We start from the raw sequence: 19,309 nt of genomic DNA on the forward strand, positions 1-19,309 counted from the left end.
CAGTCACTCACTCACTCGCTCATTCACTATATCTTTCAATCATTCACTCACTCACTCACTCACTATAACTTAAGGGTATAGGCTAGTCTGGTATGCCCCCCTGCTGGTCATAACCTACATTCAATAAAAATGTTCAAAGAGTAAAATTTCATGTTTTCCAAATACATTTATTACAATGGTTTGTATCCTAAACCATCATTTAGTGAGTACCACTGTAACGTTGCAGCAACACAACTGTTGAACTGTGTAAAGCAAGAATATCAGTAGTGAAGCATAAGGAGGCAATTTGTCTTTATGAAAATAATTTATAACTTAAAATAAATTGTAAAGTCTTAAAACTGCAATCCTAATATTACATTTGTATAGGCTACACACAAAAGGAAGAAAAGGACCAAGAAATTAGAGGATCTTAATATGTTAAATAGTGGCAGGCAAACCCCCCAGGCTTACAGAAATGGTTTAACCCTACAACTCAGCAGCCAATGGAAAAGTGCAACACTCACCCCTTCAAACTGGACAAGTGGCCAAATGGTTCAGAATCACATGAAATCAACACGTTAACAACACGTAAAAAGTTAACACGTAGACAACGCGTAGACAACACGTTAACAACGTGCAAACAACGTATATGGAACGCCAGGCAGTTCAAATATACGCGAATTTTAACACGTAGACAACGCGTAGACAACACGTTAACAACGTGCAAACAACGTGTTGTTTACGCGTTGTCTACGTGTTAAAATTCGCGTATATTTGAACTGCCTGGCGTTCCATACCCGGACACGCTGTTGCACGGTCCTCAACCGCTCCTCCGCCCTCTGACAGATGCCAGCTCGCTCATCCCCCGACAGACGGCAGCGAGGCCTTCGGCCCCTGGTGGATGAAAGTGCTCCCCCCTTTCTCGGCAGACGGTGTTCTGACGATTTGTGCTGCCTTGTCGAAAAATGCTACCCATGCGCGAATCGATCACAGAGAATGTCGATTCATTCTCTAGCTACTGTTTCCATAATGATGCAAATCTCACAATATTAAGAATCGTTATTTCATTTAAAACAGGGTAAGTGTATGGGGAGCATATTTTTATATTTTAAATGAACCAGCAATTATCACATTTGATATAACAAGTAAAAATGACATTATTGTATATTATATGAAATACAATTATAATAAAATTATAAGTTATGAGTACTGTACACTGTACTGTTTTTATTTTTAAAACTGTGTGAAAAGTAAAAATTATCATAAAATATTCATCTTTGACCTGTCAAAGCACACCTTTCCTAACTGAAACTTTCAGTTATTCTTGTTCAGCTGGCTGACCGTACAAATATTCATATGGTAGTTAGCATTTTTTGACACATGAATATTTACCTTATGTTCACTGTCATTAGAAAAAACAATACTACATAATAATGTCTTCAAGATGTCAGGAGTTGCATATTTTGATAGACCAACGTGCCCTATCAAATAATGCTCCCAGTTTTTTGAAACTAAATAAATGATGAAAGTACTCTGAATCTGGCAAAACAGTACATTTATTTATTTTAAAGCCTCACGCCATAATCACACTACATGAACATTAGCACATTCTGATTACTTACGTGTCAAGTGCTGCTACCTACTTTGTACACATTTCACACACTCTGGCACTTTTTGCACGTATATGTTGCACAACTATCTTTTTCATATTTGGCACATTGAAAATGTGCCCACCTACAGCACAAATCACACTGCACCTACAAAAAAATAAAAATCAGCATTAGATACATAAAACTCATTGAGGTACAATATATACGCATTTTTATGTTATACTTTACCATTTCAATCATGCTCTGATCTGCATCTTTTTCAAGCAAGGAGCATACAACGCAGTAATCATCTGCATTCCCTAGAAACAGTGGGTTTAGTTTTAGTTCCTCTTTCTGAGTAAATGAATCATGGTACTCTACAAATGTTTCATTTGTGAGTACGAAAGAAAATACATTTCACCAAGTATTCACACACATACAAATGAATGAAAAGCGCATGTTAACAAATTACGTTTATTTTCATATGACTCGATCGCTTTATATTATGAACAGATTGAATTTAGGCTTTTATTCACATATAAACATTGATCAGCAAACATAAACAGAAGCTCAATCGATTCATTCATAGCTAATTGCTATATTATGCTGAAAATAAGGTGTGCATGCTAACATTTACACGTTCACATGTCAAATTATGTAATAAAAAAAGGATTAAAGATATTGCAATGCTCACCGTCAAGTCTCCACAGCAAGGATGCATAGATTTATGGGCGTGGTAACGCAGAACAAAACTGTGAGTCTGCACATGCGCATAACCAGTAAGTAGCACATATCGATGGGTAGCACAAATCGTCAGAACAACGGCCTTGGTTCCTCCGGCTCTCGGCGGCCAGCAGCGACCCCTCTGTCCCCAGGAAGATACAGTGGCGAGGACTCTGTGACAGTACATCCCTCCTCCCTCCCGGGTTTTGGCACCAATGTAACAGTATAAGGACAGGCAAAGAGGAGGCAGGAACTGCCTCGTTCAATGTAAAGTTTAATGGTATAAATAAACTTAAGACAACATAGAACATAAAATATAAGATGAACACACATGCAGCGCGGCCTAGTGTGTGTCTCTCTCGAACCAGTGTCTCCAACTGCCGCTTAACTCACTCTCCCGTTGATAAGATGATTCAATGTCGGCCTTGCTCAATCATGGCCCTGCCAAGCTCTCCTACTCGTCACACCTCCCAATAATAAAAACAAGCAAATACAAACCCCCCATTATGTATACCATGATAAATGAAAGCATGTAAATGCTTCATGCAGCAACCCCTCCAATGTTCAAGCCAAATCTACGACCTTGGGTCTGACCCTACACAGCCCGAACGATACTGTCAGATTTGAAGCCCGAATACGAAATCGCTTGACATCTAATTTCTTCTCCTAGCAAGTATTGTTGCAATAGGCTGTATTTTATGTAAGCATAATAGGCAACATTCATAACAGTATTGAAACCGTAAACATACACAGTTTTAACAAGGCACGGCAGCCCCTCAGTACACTAGAGCAGAAGGGAAAAAAACAATTGACTCTAGCATGTGCATGTTCATTCACAATAATCATAATCCACGCCCATAAAAACACCACATAGCCTAAGGAAGGTACCAGACTTGCTAATAAACGCTTTTAACATCTGTGGAACATCCACATTGTAAAATTTAGATTTACCATAGCAAGCACAAAGCGTTTCAAAGAAAGTAATGACTTACTGACTGTGGCAGGGCGGAGGGCGGGGCCGGGTCGTGATACTACACACCCGGTCCCATATTAGGCTAACTATGCCTCCGTGAGGTTTAAAGGCTGACTGCAGAGGGCCGTGCGGGAGAGAGAGATCGTTAGCGGACATGTCCATCTTAAGTGTGTTTGTGTCTTCTTTTAAGTTTACCATTAAACCATTATTTATATTGAAAAGCCGGTTCTCGCCTCCTCCTTTACATTGATCCCTTTACACTGACATTGCATGTTTTTCCTCTTTTGTGAGTCAAAAAGTTCTAGAAGTCAATAAAAATGGTATGACATGAGTGTTAAAAATTTTCAGTTCACACCGGGAGGATGTCCACCGCCGTCCACCTCGTTCACTTCTGCTGGAAAAACAATAAACAGATTTATACTTTGAAAAAATTAATTCAAGAATTAAAGAAACATTTCTATAGGTCTATAAGCTATGGTTTAAAAGTATACAATTTTTGTATTTTTTATTATTATTTTTAATAATTTTTTTTCATTACTTATCTAATTACACTTCTATCAGAATGTAGTCATGGCAGTTTACCTGAAAGAAAACAACACATTCAGATGTCTTACACACAATTTATACATGGTCAGGAGCAGGTGTAAATTTAGTTGTTACCAACTAACGTTTTGAAAATACAAAAATGTTCTTGAATCTGAGAATTTACATTATGAACAATTAGTTCTGCTCGCATGAATGAGGCCTATGGTTTAAAAGGTTAACAGAACATTTGTATTTCTAATGAATAACATTGAACCGTTCTGCCATAACAACACAAGAGTGTTAAAGAAAAGAAAAAAGTCATACACATCTGCCATTCCAGGAGGGTGAGCAAATCATGAAAGAATTTTCATTTTTGGGTGAACTATCACTTTTAAGAAATGCTCATGAAATTTATATTTATAGCCTTATTGTAAAATCATTTTATGAAAAACATTTACATTACATGAAAACCAATTTCTACAACAGCAGATCTTGTAAAAATCTTGTAAAAATAAAGTATGTGCTCTTCTGCACATCGTCTGTAATCATGATTCATGTTTAATGCAGGCACTTGTAGCCGTGCTGCTGTTTGTTCTTCTGCACTGATGCCTTATATGAGACCAAAAAGTAACCGCTTCTGATAGTGAAACATGAGAAATTATGTAACAGTACAATAAGGTCTGCATACTCTAAAAGAGTCTTTCATTGTTTAGCAAAAGCTTGGCCAAACGCCATCCTCAATGTTTAAATTCACATCTTATTTGGTGTTATTATAGATAACCTGTGAGTGTTATGTCTCCTCTTATTTTAAGAATATTTAGTGAATCTGGCCTGTTTTTGTAGACTGACACTGCTGTAGGACCTTTGTGCAACTGGTAAGGCATAAAAAGGCTTCATGGCAACAAACTTGTTTCATTGTGTAACACTTCAAACAGATTTTTGTGTAGTCATTAATTATTTTAAATGTATCTGTCCAGATTGTTCTTGCCCTTGCTAGAGGTATCTATCAGTCCCAAACAACCTGACACGACACCATGCAGTAGAAATGAGGAATGGTAACCTCAAGCAAAATTCCACAGAGCTTTAGCTATGATTTTCTTTTCCTTTGCTTGTGTGTGTTTATAAAATGTGTATAAAAAAGGGGGAAAAATACTGGCAAGCTGCTGATATGCCAATTTAATGAAATTGTTTCTACCAAACAAAACAAACAAAATGTTTCATTTTGTTTGACCTGATGAAGACCAATTCAGAGTCGAAACATTGTCATTAAACTGTAAAGTTAGCAGTGTGCAAGTATTTTGTGTAGGAGGATTCCTTGGTTTCTGCCCACATCTTTGGGAAATTTGTCTGAACTTAATTTGCACCTCACTCTCTTCTACGGACTCATCAGAGTGCTCCTGACTACCACATGCACACACTCCCCTCACGAACACCCTCTCTTCTAGCCCAGAGCGGTGTTGCATCCCTGACTTCAGTTGGCGCTGGCACACCTAGACTTGCTTGCTTGTAGTCCTGGCAAAAGACAATGTTAATTATTTATGTAAATGTTTATTGCACTTTCATTTGAAGACATGGAAATATAACTTAAAAAGTCTGACTTTACATCAAAGAACAATAAAGGCTCATATTCAATTTGAAATTTATCCTGTACTGGAGAGTTTGACAATAATGTCTTTTAGAGACATTGAGAATCCTACGTGGGTACAATATCTAGCAAGCCTATCAGCTCGCATGAAAATGCAGCAAAAATCTTGAATGCTAAACAAAGTAAATTCTTTTCAATTTCTCAAACAAAAACGAATAGACAAGGAGATAGAATTTGGATGCAGTCACACCTCACCCTCTATCATCGACAGCCCCTGCTGTACTTCTGACAAAAGACTGTTCCATGTGACTGTTCCACCTGCTGATTGCTTGTGCATATAAAAAAAGATTAACTTGGCTCCCCTCTCCCACCCATCCCCTGCAAATGCAGATAAACTACGGCCTACTAGAGTCAGGAATGCCTGCTGAGCTGCTAACTCCAGACTTGTCCGCAATTGATGAGCCTACGACCAGCTGCATTTAAAATAATTCCCTACAACAAAGACTGTGTCAGGTAAAATCCAAACTTTTACTATGAGTACAGCATAGTACAGGATACAATGTTTTGTAAGGCCTGTCATCATTTTCCAACAACAGATGGAGAGGATATATTTACTGTTAAAGGCTTTAAAGACTGGAAACATATCTCACAGTTTTGTTCCAAACATCAGGCGAGCAAGCAACATATTTTAGCACTGGAACGAGCTGAAGTATTCAAGGAGAGTCACAAGCACGGAGGACGAGGAAATGTAATTAATCAGCTAAATAAGGACACTAACCAGCCTTTTCTTGAGAGAAACCGAGAACACATACAAGTAGTCATTGATCTTGTTTTATTTTGCGCCGAGCAGGATATAAGTCTCTGAGGACATCGTGAAACTGAGGAAGCATTAACATTGATTTGTAAGTATGATCCTGACATAAAAAGACATTTGGATGAACTTCCAAGTAATGGCAAACCTTTGAGCCCTTCCATCCAGAATGAATTACTGGTGATCACTGCATCTTTAATCATCCACAAAATAAAAGCTGAATTGCAGGGGCCTGGGTAGCTCAGTGAGTATTGACGCTGACTACCACCCCTGGAGTTACGAGTTCAAATCCAGGGTGTGCTGAGTGACTCCTAAGCAACCAAATTGGCCCGGTTTCTAGGGAGGGTAGAGTCACATGGGGTAACCTCCCCATGGTCGCAATTAGTGGTTCTCGCTCTCGATAGGGTGCATGGTAAGTTGTGTGTGGACTACGGAGAGTAGCGTGAGCCTCCATGTGCAGGGAGTCTCCACGGTGTGATGCACAACGAGCCACGTGATAAAATGCACAGATTGACGGTCTCAGAAGTGGAGGCAACTGAGACTCGTCCTCTGCCACCCGGATTGAGGTGAGTAACCACACCACCACAAGGATCTACTAAGTAGTGGGAATTGGGCATTCCAAATTGGGAGAAAAGGGGATAAAAAAAAAAAGCAGAATTACATGATCAGCCAGACACGTACTACGCTATACTAGCAATTATTTGAAATTAGTGACTTCGCTACCAAAGGCTTACAATCTGACCATTTATCAATTACGGAGTCCATTGATCTTACTGAGTGCCTTAAAGTTTTGAAGAATTTAGAAACTCAAATAATGACTTTGACTGTGAATTAAATTTAACTGAAGATATTAAAAAATTATAAAAATTTCATAACAGCATGGGACGTAACTGTGCCATGAAAGAGAAAATTGCTTATATGGTTAAGCAGTTCTGCTGCTGAGTCAGCGTCAGGCAAAACTTCCACCATAAAGGACACCTCAGACCTTAAGGCATTATGGAATGAAATTCTAGACAGAACAATTGTGGAACTCAACAACCACTTTCAAAAAGACATGCATGGATTAATGCAAGCCACAGCTGCCCTCATGCCAAGATCCAGCACATTTGGGGAGATGGCACACATTAGCTCACCCAGTGTGCTCTTTGGAATAACCGTGGGGGAGGCAGAACACAAATTATTTGTCAAGCAACTAAAAATAACATTTATCATGTCTTTCCCATCACACTTTGAGGTGCTCGACACCTGTGCTTTTGACGTTTTTCACAACATGAATGGGCTCTTACGAGTCTTGATATCTTTACCGATGACAAGCTGCAGTGTGGAAAGACTGTTTTCAAAAGTAAACCGAATCAAATGTAAAAGCAGAGCAAGAAGATAATGCATATCCCCTCTCTCATTTGAAAGAGATTTGACTGACTATCTGGACTATGATACAATTATATCTTGTGTTAAACTTGAAGATCTGCTGTGAATGGTTGACTTGACTTTAAAATCAGAGACTGTATTTGAGATTGTTTGTAGGTCAGGGAATAGAAGGGGGAAAAATGCTCAGAATATCTGGATTTCCAGACTGCTATGTTTTATTGTGTTGGGCTTGTGTTGGCTGTTGAATAATTGCAAATATGTCATGTATCATTCTGTTCTGTTGTATGTAAACTTATGCTTACTTCAGTCTTTTCTATTTGCTGGATTCTACAGTAATTCCACAAAAATACAGTTTATAAGAATAGTCCTCTTTGTTTTGGGCAATATTTATATATGTGTATTTTACATATTTATATTGCTGATTTGACTTTGGTCAAATTTCTTAGCCACGTTCTACAGTAATTCTACAGAAATACAATTTCATTTACAATTACATCTGTAAACATGATTCATGTTTTATAAAGGTATTTGTACTAGCTGTGCTACTGTTCTTCTACATTCATAGGCCTACCTTAGTTTAGTTTTTTCCAATAACAATGTACAACTCATTCATATTGTTTTAAAATTGTAATTGTGTTACATGTGTAAGACTGGCTCCAAACTGTCTGCATCACTTCCGGGAAAGACAAAGAACTCTGCGAGAACCAACCTCATTAAACTCCTCCACAGATGAGCATCTCCACCGGAGTCAACACATCCTACTGAGCAAGGACCATAAAACAAAAATGTCACATCTGACCTCTCTCTCCCACTTGTATCCCCCACAAGGCACACACAAAATGTATATGTGAAAATGTAACAAAGAAAACCATGAAAACAAATAATGTAACTAGACATGTTTGGCATCATTAAAATGTATCAGTGCGACTGGTATAATGGTCTCTTTCCCATGTTGATCAAACTAATGGTAACAAAGTTATAAGATGCTGTATAATTCTGGAGGTTTCTCCCCCTCCCTGCCTGTATGTTATTGAGGTATGACCCCAGGACTTCCAAACCTAACCCCTCCCAATATTCCCTTTGTTTATGGTTTGTGTATTTAAGGAAATAGGACACATTGTTCATGGTTCTCTGTAGTCAGATGATCATACACAATTATGTGTGTAATTTTAATAATAGGAATCGGCATTCAGATCTCCAAAGCTTTGCAATTGCATGTAGTTTTTTTCAACTGCCAGGTATGTTCTTTGACTTTTTTATTTATTCTGATCACATGTGAATTTGGCTTTTGGATTTTTGTAATTTATGTTTTTAATCCTATCTGGCAAATAAATTGTTATTATTTGATTTATTCTGTATTCCTCGAAATCATTTATATAATTACTGGAGCTTTAATATAGGAGAAACTGCCCTGGATATAGCCGGGCAGGAGAAAGCCATTTAAAGAATTTCAGTTAATCATTTATATCATTACTGTAGCTTTAATATCGGAGGAAGCTATTTAAAGAATTTAAGTTAGAATATTGGAGCTTTAATAGAGTAAACCACTCAGGAGAAACAGGTAGGACAGCCACCTAGGAGAGCAGAGTAGAATAAAAGTAATTTAAAGACTCTGTTTGAATTACAGATATGTATAGAAGATTATTTAGAGTAATCAATAACCTAAACATTTTATATTAAAAGAAGGATCAGAAAGTAATTAGAGCTTTAATCTAAATTAGAGGTCAACTTAAAATTGGAGTCAGATTAATTAATATAAAATTGGAGTCAGATAAAATTAATAACGGAAAGAATTTGTAAAATGCACATTAATAACTGTTTTGGTTCAGCACTCAGAAAAGACAGAACAACGCAGAGACCTTCTGAGGGCAATCTATTCTATTCAAAGGGTTCCAATCCGGACCAGTAGGTTTGTGAGTGTGCCCTTTGCCCATTCCTCTATTCAAATCTGTTCTATTCAAAGGGTTCCACTCCAGACTGATAGGTTTGTGAGTGTACCTTCTGCCTTTTTTCATCTATTTTACACATGAGACCAAGAAGTAACAGCTCCTCAAAGTGAAACCTAAGAAAGGGTGCAACAGTGCCAGGGGTTTGGATATTACAACCTTAAGAACTGTATTCATGCTTTGACAATTATGTTTCAGGGTTGGTTGCACTAATAAGGATTAAATTAAGCAGAGTTTAGCGCTAATCCAAGGTTTGTTTATCCAAATTGTATTTTAATTTGAGTAGTGTTGCACCACTTAATTTTAAATATGGTTTCAGAGATTAAACTTTTAACCTTCATGAGCAATTGATGAATTGTGAACCTGTCTATAGATCATTAGTACAAAGGGCCAATGGCGGATTTAGGCATGGGCGACATGGGCAGTCGCATGAAAAAAACGCAAAAGAAAAGCTTTTCAGTTTTTATAACATCATTGTCATGTAAACGTACCCTGAGTTAGGAGGTAAACAATAACAGACACCTGCCACTTGTCAGCACTCTCGTTAAATGCCGAATTAACGCTCTCCTTTTCGACACATCCGTCTGTCCCATATCTCCGAATGTAAACAGTGGAGAAGCAGGTAATCACGCTGCCAGCAAGATGTGCCATCATACTCGCAAATGTAACCCTGATTCCCTTACGACTCAGTACACTTGATATTGCATTTATTAATGCATATGGGGGAGTGCCTTCTTACACGACCTAGTTGAAACCTCTCTACAATAATGGCAATATTCTAATATTGGATATGATGTTTGAGCCCTGCCTGTTTGAGTGCGAAGCTGTCCGCTATAAAAACAGATACACAAACACCATTTCCTCAGAATTTCTTCCTTCAAGACAGTGATTCATCTCTTGTCTTGAAGCCTTCTACCCTTCACCATCGATATGCACAAGTCAGCGGGTGAAGACTCTCCGCTCCCCTGCATTGCTCTGGCAAACGTCACTCCGCCTCGCCACTTGACGCTACGCTGGTAAACGGGCCTCAGCATCCTGATTCCCCACAGTGCTTTGGCAGGTGTTGTGTATCCGTTTATCTGTTTACATGTTCGCCTCTTTTTAAAGATGTCGTTCTGTAAGTGTTTACTGCATTCACTGTCTGGGCCACGCGGAGTCAGTTCTCATGGAGATGACCGTCCTCACTGTGAGGGCATGAGTCTTAAGATGCTTTGCTCACGAATCGCCCTCGTTCTGAGGGACGATTCAGCCTCACGCGCCCTCCCATTCGCCTCTTTTGTGATACCGGAGGATTCACATGAGGAGGCATGGCTGGGCCGCGAGGTCGAGCAGGATTAATATCAGGTGATCCTCGTGCCAGCACACGCCCCGTGAGCCCCTTGATCTCCACGTGATTCCACAAATCTGCCCCATTCATCATAAAGATCTGTCTAAGCCCTGAAGCATGCCCTTCTTAGCACGCTCATGCAGTGACGCTATCCTCTCTAATGTGGATCACGGGGAAGAGCACAGTTATGCCAAACTATCCCCTGTGGAGGAGGTGGTAGCAGCACTCCTCTGCCCAGCGAGTAACAGGGTGTGGAAATCCTTCCAAGCAGTGTTGAAATAAGTCCGAACTGGCTGGAAAAGCTTACTCAGTGGCGGGCCAAGCCTGTTCAGCACTCCACGCGATGACGGTGCTCCAGGTATTTCAAGCCAAGCTCCTCAAGCAAATGAACGAGCAAGGCTACGATCCAGAGACATTCAAAGAGCTCCACACCACTACAGACTTAGCGCTGCGTGCCACAAAAGTCACTGCGCAGGCCATCGGCAAGTCTGTGGGCAACCTGGTAGTTCTGGATTGACATGTATGGCTGAACCTCACAGAAATGAGTGATAAGGAAAAAGCCACTCTGTTGGATGCTCCAGTGTCTCCAGCTGGCCTCTTTGGCGGCTCTGTAAATACGTTTTCTGAGTGTTACGTCACGACACAGCAGCAATCACAGGTTATGAAACACTTTATGCCAAAATGAAGTACATCACAGCCGGTTCGCCCTTGCTCTGTTTCGAGTCGGTGCCTGACTAAAAGCCCCATACCTGCTGCCACCGGTGTGGCCATGCAAGTCATGGCCACACCCACACCCACACCCCCCACACACACACATGCAGCAAAAGTGCTCCTAACACACAATTCTGTTCCCCTCTGCCCCACTGCTGTTTGTCGGTGTACGGCTTGACAATATAAATTATATTTAATCAAGAACTTTTAACAAAAGACACAAACACACACATATGACGGAAAGCTGCCGTAAACACTCTCTCTCTGTCGCACCATCGTCCGCAGACAGCCTTTATCCCTCTAGGAGACTTGATTAGCCTGATAAGGGGCCGGGTGTGTAGAATCACGACCCGGCCCCACCCTCCACCCTGTCACAGTTGGTAAAGGAATATTGTTGTTTAAAATGTTGTTCAACATGTTGTTTTCTGTGTCTCACATTAATCACATGCAATAAAGTTTGCACATTAGGCACAACCGCTTCCCAAATGTGAGTGGCGCATTATATTATGTATGACAAAGATTGTAAAAGAGCACTCGCACGAGACGCTCACACTTTTTCAAAAAAGGGCTTTCCCACTTCAAAGCCCACATATCTTGCACAACAGTTTCCCAATAGTGAGCGGCACATTATATCTTGTAATGAATTACTAAGATTAGAAAAAAGATTACAGCGCAAGTTGTACATGCACAACACGCTCACACTATCCAATGAAGGGCTTTCCGACTTCAAAGGCTCATATTATGCGCAACCGCTTCGCAATGGTGAGCGCTGCATTATATCATTTTATTAACATACCAAATTGCCCTCTGTCCCGAGCTCCTACTGACATTTCAACTGGGTGCTAAAAAAACCATCGAACATGGTTAAACAATACAATTTTGAATGTCCGCTGCCTCTTTTCAATTGTGTTCTGTCTTCCACGGTTCCTTCTGAAGAAGCGCCAGTGTTACGAGCCAAAATACACAATCTTCTCGCAAAGAACGCGATAAAGATTGTTTCATATGAATTAATAAGAACACACTGTGACACAGCGAGATATACAGCCGTTAATTCCTTATTCTGGAGAAGGACGGTGGGCTTCGGCCCATTCTAGTTCTGAGATGTTGTTAACTCTGAAACAAATCTTATCGCACATCCATCCTTGGGACTGATTTGCCTCAATAGATCTGAAGGACGCGTACTTCATGTACCAATTGCACCACGTTATAGGCGGCTTTTTAGATTTGCGCTGGAGCGAACTCTGGCTCCCCGAACGTTCACGAAATGTATCGATGCGTTTCTTGCCCCTTTGAAAATAAACGATGTGTGTGTTTTGAATTACCTCAGTGGTTGGTTATTACCAGCTAGTCAGAGGCACTACTGAGTGAACACAGAGACTTACTGCTTTACATATGGAAAATGTGGTCTAATGTCAACTGGCGAAAAGCACACTTTTCCCTAGCCACTAAATCTCCTTTTTAGGAGTTCATGTGTGCGCACCTCATGAACGAGCACATACAGACCATTCTTCTGTGTCTGTTTCAGATCAAACTGAATAAACATTTCCACTGAAGTCATTTTCCTGTGCATTGCGGAAACTCGTCACTGTCTGTCTGCTCTTGCACCATGGACAGCACCAGCCCTTTAACGATTATATTGGTTTCGCTGAAATAGCCCAACCAGCCATGGGAGATGCTGTACCATGGTAAATACAGCTGAGGAGGGATCTCCTCTCTCAGGCACAAGGTACAATCTGGCATCCCCAGCCCAAGCTGTGGAATCTGCATGTGTGGCCCCCGAACGGAGCATGCCATATGCACCAGAACTGATGCATTCTGTCATGAACACCATTTTACAGGACAGAGCACCGTCCACGAGATGCCTCTACGTGCTAAAATGGAATGTATTCACTGATTGGTGTCTCTCACATGGCAAAGGCCCAGTAAAATGCCCCTTACATGAAATTCTAACATTACTTCAAGAGCAATTTGACACAGGACTCACTCTGTCAATGCTCAAAGTACATGTGGTTTCTATATCTGCGTATCACACACATAAAGCCGGTGCCACTATAGGCAAGCATAATTTAATCATAAAGTTCCTTAAAGGAGCAAGACAATTAAACCCACCTCAGCTGGCTACAGTCCTGACTTGGGACTTAACTTAAGTCCTAAATGCTCTTGTTGATTCGTGCATGCTCTCCATTAAGCCTGCACTACTGCTGGCTCTGACCCACATGCACTATCAATCAAAAATTCATGTCTCGAGTTTGGCCCTGATCTTTCAAAGCCACTGTCAAACCCAGAAAAGCCTATGTGCCTAAGGTCCTAACCACGCCCTTCAGAGAGCAGGTGGTTCACATTTAGGCCTTATTCCTACTCCATTTAATTCGGATGAGGAATAATCATTACATTTGTTATGCCCTGTGCGGGCGCTACATGCATACGTTCAGCATGCATGCCAGTTCAGACTGTCTGATCAGCTCTTTGCATGCTATGGAGGATGCACAAAAGGAATGTCCGTCTCCAAGCAAAGACTTTCTCACTGGATTGTTGATGCAAATGCATAGGCTTGTGAGACGCAGGGTAAGAGTTGCCCAGTTGGAGTTAAAGCACACTCAGCTAGAGGCATGGTCTCCTCATGGGCATGGAGAAATGCTGTGTCCTTTCAAGACATATGTTTTGCAGCAGGATGGTCTTCTCAAAACACATTCGCGAGAACAAATTTCACCTGCTGCAGAACTATCAGAAATAATATGAAACAATGCAACAGTCCCCTCTATTCAGCCTGAATTTTTTTATAATGTTGAATCTTTGTGACGACTGAAAAAAATCCAGATGCAGCGCAAAGAAGGAAACATAGCGCAGGTGTCTCAACATGCGTTTTTCTGATGTTTTAAAATGTGCCGGTCCTACTCGAGACACTGAACAAAAAGCTGCGCAGTGCAAATATCAAAAACATTCATCCAGCATGTGTTTAAACAATGGGAAAACAGAACAGATGCGCGGAAAAACACATTCGGTGTGAACGGCCCCTAACGCGTCTGTTCGTGTGTGTTTGTGAGCGAGAGCACGTGCGCGAAACAAGTTCGGTGAGCCTGATTATTTTTTAATTAATTACAAACGAACCCGTCGAGCCCAGGTCGGGTTGCAGACCTCTAGGTCTTTCTTCCAGTGGATAGGAAGTCGCAATATTCAATCGAATCAAAGGGAATCGACACAAATAGATGTCAATGAATATGTGTGTAGGCCTATCTCTTGTTCCACAAATGCTCATTCAATGCTTCTCAAGAAAAATTTGTGTTTGGTTTGGAACATCTCCCTTTGTTTGCACACACAGATTAGAATGTATTTGTATAAAAATGAACACTTGTATTCACAATTCTCTCTATTTGTACAAATTCCAACACATTTATTTAATGATACATTTCACAGAAGGGTTTAAATGCATTTTTTAGGGTTGAAACACAACAAGAATGGGTAGTTATGCATACATTTATAAATAAATGTAGGACTTATCCATTGGTAGTTGTTTGTGTGCGAGTCAGCCATGGTAAAAACAGCGAAACAAAGTCTCAAAATTCAAATTAATCATACAGAATCAGCACAAATTGCATTTACAAGTACATTACATCCCATACACCTCTGCCAAATAATCCCTGGTTCCACTCAGTAAGCACAGAGAGAGTGAGCAAAATATTAACAAAACACAAAACAGATTAAAATCACTAATATGGGAAACATAGGGAAATAATATGAATTACTTATATTGTTTGTTAACTAGATTTAAAATGTTTTGTTGTTCTTGAGGGAATTTCAAATCTTATTTTTACTGACTTTAGCATTTAACATTTGCCCAATAGATGGCGTATTTGGGTTAATATTCAATTGAATAGTTAGTGTTTTTATTTATTGGTCTAACATGCATTTTGGCTATTAACTCAACAGAAATTACACAACTTTTGGTATAATGATAAAAAAATAAATAAAATACTAATAAAAAGTATTTTTTTTTTATTCAGTATTTTTATTTTGGGAATATATTATAATAATGAATATGTGGCTTAAATTGTTATCTATAATTAAAAGAAACATCTGGACTTATTGTAAACCCTGTATTGTAAAATGTCATGTTATTGTTAACCCTTAAAATAAGTAAAAAAAAAATAATTTAAAAAAGGTGTGCGTGCATATATACACACACACACACACACACACACACACACACAGGCAGCCAAAAGTTTGGAATAATGTATAGATTTTGTTATTTTGAAATGAAATTGGTACTTTAATTTACCAAAGTGGCATTCATCTGATCACAAAGTATAGTCAGGACATTACTGATGTAAAAAACAGCACCATCACCATTTGAAAAAAGCAATTTTTGATCAAATTGAGGCCCCATTTCCAGCAGCCATCACTCAAACACCTTATCTATGAGTAATCATGCTAAATTGCTAATTTGATACTAGAAAATAATTTTCCATGATATCAAACACAGTTGAAAGCTATTTGGTTTGTTAAACATTGTCTTTGTGTTTGTTTTGGAGTTGCCACAGTATGCATAGACTGGCATGTTTCAATATTCAAGGTCAATATTAGGTCAAAAATGGCAAAAAAGAAACAGCTTTCTCTAGAACTTACCAGACCTGACCAGAACGAAAACATCCGTGAGAGTCCATCCGCATTCCCATTCGCTGAACCGGCCTGGTGTTTGACTTTGGTTGTCAAAGTCCTGGAGTGCAACGAACCAGAATGCTATGCATTCATTCGTGTCTTTGGCTCGAGCCATCCACTGAAGAGGTGCGTGGTCCGTTACCAATGTAAATGGTCTGCCAAGCAGATAGTACCACAGCTCCAGGACTGCCTATTGGATCGCCAGTGCCTCCTTTTCGACCACCACATATTTTCCTTTGGCCAGGTTCACCTTCCTGCTGATAAAGATTACAGGATGCTCTTGTCTGCGCAGTCCGCTGGCAAACTTCACAGCTTTGGTAGAACCGGCAAACTTCTACATCCATGCCAGGCCAATAAAACCGATCCTGGATCCGTTGGGTTGTGTTCTCTATTCCTAGGTATCTGCCCATTGGATGGGAGAGGGATAGTTCTATTACCATCTCCGTTTTCTTTTGTGGAACTACCAGATGTCTCTCTTTGCCCCGCCTGGTCGCCACACAGTAGAGCATGCTGTTTTGGACTAAGAGGTGAGGTGAATTTTGAGGGCTGGGTAGAGGTTCCTTTCCTTCCACTACTCTGACCTGGTTCCAGCAGTGCTTCAGGTGGACGTCCTCCCACTGTTCTCTTGTGAAGGAGCCTCCAGTCGCTACCTGCTCAAACAGATCAGAGCACACATCCATATTTACATTATGGGACTCACCTTCTCACTTGCTTTCTGTGGCCAGGAATGCTAGCTTTGGTGGTCTTTGAGAGGCGGGCTGCCTCATCGGACACAGAAGGTAGTATAAACTCAGCCAGTCTCTCCCGAGTTACAACGGCATGGGCAAGTCTTTTACCAGACCTACTTCCAGTGACCAGGATCTGGGCACGGCTGAGATGGTGACCATGCCTGGTATCACCATGGACACAGGTGATGGGCAACAGGGCTCGGCTGGGTTTCTCAGTCCCTAGGAGATGTGGCTGGATGTGGAGATTCCTTATGTCTAGGATGGCCTGTACCTGTCGGCCAGCAGTCGGACCTCATGTTCCGGGGAACCAGTGGAAGGTTCCGGTGGACGATGCAGCCAGCCATCCATGCTCGAGACTCAGGAGGGTTGGGATCCATTGGCATAGGTTTGTCTTTTAACCTTTTTGCTTAACTGGCTGTCCAAGAGAATTGGCAATTTCTCTCTAACTCATCTCTTTCTCCACCGGTTTGTGGAACAGTTCAGATGAAACATCAAATAGGAACTGGTGCTCCTGCCAATGATTCACAAATTTTTCCTCCATTTCTTCAGTCCAATGAGACTTTCTTGATACCGCAACCATGCTAGTTAATGTTCTGTTGCAGGTACATCAAGACTCCTCCCACTGAAACATCCTGTGTCCCATTTCTTGCTCTCTCATTGGCTGTAGGTCAACGCTGCACTTGTATACATTCGAAACATATTTCACATTGCACGATTTGGAATCGTGGACAGGTCCAGATATTTAACATTCTAGATATCTCGCTGACATCTGTGACACGTCGCGCTTCCCTCAAAATGCGTTCATACATTGCGATCGTCGCTCATGGGACCAAGCTCCGATGTGCCTACGATTTCAGGCTTTTGTCGGCGAGCTCCACAAAACTGTTTGCGAGCGAAAATCGGCCTTTAAATCGTAGTGTAAACTTGGCATTAGTTGTTGAATCTTTTTATGTTCGTACAAATATTTACACGTGTTACGTTTGCTGAAAAGAAAAGAAGTTGAAAGTGAGAGGACGTTTCTTTTTTGCTGAGTTTATATATATACAGTGAGGAAAATAAGTATTTGAACACCCTGCTATTTTGCAAGTTCTCCCACTTGGAAATCATGGAGGGTCTGAAATTGTCATCGTAGGTGCATGTCCACTGTGAGAGACATAATCTAAAAAAAAAATCCAGAAATCACAATGTATGATTTTTTAACTATTTATTTGTATGATACAGCTGCAAATAAGTATTTGAACACCTGTCTATCAGCTAGAATTCTGACCCTCAAAGACCTGTTAGTCTACCTTTAAAATGTCCACCTCCACTCCATTTATTATCCTAAATTAGATGCACCTGTTTGAGGTTGTTAGCTGCATAAAGACACCTGTCCACCCCATACAATCAGTAAGAATCCAACTACTAACATGGCCAAGACCAAAGAGCTGTCCAAAGACACTAGAGACAAAATTGTACACCTCCACAAGGCTGGAAAGGGCTACGGGAAATTGCCAAGCAGCTTGGTGAAAAAAGGTCCACTGTTGGAGCAATCATTAGAAAATGGAAGAAGCTAAACATGACTGTCAATCTCCCTCAGACTGGGGCTCCATGCAAGATCTCACCTCGTGGGGTCTCAATGATCCTAAGAAAGGTGAGAAATCAGCCCAGAACTACACGGGAGGAGCTGGTCAATGACCTGAAAAGAGCTGGGACCACCGTTTCCAAGGTTACTGTTGGTAATACACTAAGACGTCATGGTTTGAAATCATGCATGGCACGGAAGGTTCCCCTGCTTAAACCAGCACATGTCAAGGCCCGTCTTAAGTTTGCCAATGACCATTTGGATGATCCAGAGGGGTCATGGGAGAAAGTCATGTGGTCAGATGAGACCAAAATAGAACTTTTTGGTCATAATTCCACTAACCGTGTTTGGAGGAAGAAAAATGATGAGTACCATCCCAAGAACACCATCCCTACTGTGAAGCATGGGGGTGGTAGCATCATGCTTTTGGGGTGTTTTTCTGCACATGGGACAGGGCTGACTGCACTGTATTAAGGAGAGGATGACCGGGGCCATGTATTGCGAGATTTTGGGGAACAATCTCCTTCCCTCAGTTAGAGCATTGAAGATGGGTCGAGGCTGGGTCTTCCAACATGACAATGACCCGAAGCACACAGCCAGGATAACCAAGGAGTGGCTCTGTAAGAAGCATATCAAGGTTCTGGCGTGGCCTAGCCAGTCTCCAGACCTAAACCCAATAGAGAATCTTTGGAGGGAGCTCAAACTCCGTGTTTCTCAGCGACAGCCCAGAAACCTGACTGATCTAGAGAAGATCTGTGTGGAGGAGTGGGCCAAAATCCCTCCTGCAGTGTGTGCAAACCTGGTGAAAAACTACAGGAAACGTT

General features: G+C 40.8%; 1 long non-coding RNA gene across 1 annotated transcript; it reads right to left on the reverse strand.

Annotated features, from left to right (window-relative positions):
* Nucleotides 1-1,611: 1,611 nt before the first annotated feature.
* On the reverse strand, nucleotides 1,612-2,388 carry LOC127617565 (uncharacterized). The gene is made up of 3 exons (XR_007967360.1): nucleotides 2,263-2,388; nucleotides 1,818-1,888; nucleotides 1,612-1,736 (listed from the first exon to the last, which is right to left on the reverse strand). It is a non-coding gene; the product is annotated as an uncharacterized LOC127617565 (long non-coding RNA).
* Nucleotides 2,389-19,309: the final 16,921 nt, after the last annotated feature.

This window comes from Xyrauchen texanus, chromosome 24, assembly GCF_025860055.1.
Source record: "Xyrauchen texanus isolate HMW12.3.18 chromosome 24, RBS_HiC_50CHRs, whole genome shotgun sequence".
Taxonomy (NCBI): domain Eukaryota; kingdom Metazoa; phylum Chordata; class Actinopteri; order Cypriniformes; family Catostomidae; genus Xyrauchen; species Xyrauchen texanus.